Here is a 1504-nt window from a genome sequence, read left to right as displayed (position 1 = left end):
TGTTTAGGCACCCCTTTCCCCCCGTCCCCCCCTCCTCTCTCTCTCTCTCTCTCTCTCTCTCTCAATTCATCATCTCTGCCCTCTGTTCCGCACTGCACATCTTTGTCGCTATTTTAAATCCACGACAGGCATTATGAATGATTTATAATCATTCACCTTGTTTTGGTGTCAATACACAAACCCGCTTTGACCAGTGATGAATAGGGGCCGTCGATCTAATGATCGGTGGGGATAGGGAAAGGGGCAGAAAACCCTAATTCTCTCTTTTCTTGTTAATGTCTATGTGAGAAGCTCGACTTCTCGCTCATTGTCCTGTGGCTATGGATACTCCCATCAAGCTAGCCATTGTTGTGAAGGTGATCGGTCGCACTGGCTCCCGCGGTCAGGTCACCCAGGTCCGCGTCAAGTTCTTGGATGATCAGAATCGCCTCATCATGCGCAACGTTAAAGGCCCTGTTCGTGAGGGGGATATCCTTACCCTTCTCGAATCTGAACGAGAGGCCCGTAGGCTCCGATAATCTCCTTCCCTTGCTCACTATGTGCCCTATTTGAGGATCCGTTTGCTCCATCGCAGAGAATCACTCTCTGTAAAGAGGTCAAGTAATCCTTATTTTTGCAGTTTCAACAGGTTCCGCACAGCCTGTGAGTCGGAACTAATTTGAAAAGCTCAGACTCATGCCTGGTTTGGGCGAGTCTGATTTTATCTGATCTCACCACTATTGTGGCAGCTTGTCATGTTTTAAGGTGTTTGCTTTACTTCTGTATCGTTTCTCTTATTTGCCCTTGCGCAGAGATTTATCTTTCGTTAGTAGAGCAGTGAATTCTGATCGTTCCATTAAGATTCAGAGATCTGGAGGACATGATGGTAACTCTGTCATTCGAATAATCGATGTGGTTATCAAGAGGCTGTTTCGTATCCGCCCGGTTCCTCTTGTTCTTTATGAAGTATGTGAAGTTTGAGCGTTCTTTAAGTTTCAGAGATGTGGTGGACATGATGTTAACTCAATCTTCCGAATAAACAACGGGGCCTATGATTGGGCTTGTTTCTGATCTCAGAAATAGCCTATGATTACTCTTGCTTTGTATGGAGTATGTTGTGGAGATTGATCGTTCCGTTAAGCCCAATCGACTGTGGTGACGTTTGATTGTTCAATTAAGCTTGAGAGTTCTGGTGGTTATCTAGAGGCTGTTTCTTGTCCACTATTAGCATATGGTAGGTATACAGCCTGCAAGAGGGTCTCCAGTAGCAGAAAAGGGGAGCCCAGTAGCAGCCCAAAAGGACTTGGCTAGGGTCCTTATATAGGGCTAGTTGGGTTGAGCCAATCAGGTCGGTTGGGTCAGCCAACCTAGTCTGTCTAGTCGACCCAGTTAGGGCAGACTGGTCGGGTTTTTTGACAAGCCTTGGAGCTTTAAAAGCAGAGGCTCTTGGTCTCATTATATATCCAACTAATAGTTGGACTGAGCCAACCAGGTCGGTTGGGCCAGCCAACCTAGTCTGTCCAAT

General features: G+C 46.5%; 1 pseudogene across 1 annotated transcript; it reads left to right on the top strand.

The window, feature by feature from the left end:
* The first annotated feature begins 201 nt into the window (after positions 1 to 201).
* On the top strand, positions 202 to 760 carry LOC147899137 (small ribosomal subunit protein eS28 pseudogene; annotated as a pseudogene). The gene is made up of 2 exons (XR_015541441.1): positions 202 to 531; positions 638 to 760. The product of XR_015541441.1 is annotated as a small ribosomal subunit protein eS28 pseudogene (transcript).
* Positions 761 to 1504: the final 744 nt, after the last annotated feature.

The sequence above is a fragment of the Dipteris shenzhenensis genome, chromosome 8 (genome assembly GCF_047967505.1).
Source record: "Dipteris shenzhenensis isolate YYH24624 ecotype China chromosome 8, Dip_SZ_1.0, whole genome shotgun sequence".
Lineage (NCBI taxonomy): Eukaryota > Viridiplantae > Streptophyta > Polypodiopsida > Gleicheniales > Dipteridaceae > Dipteris > Dipteris shenzhenensis.
Note: the sequence above shows the minus strand (reverse complement) of the source record. Positions and strands in the feature narration are given on the sequence as shown.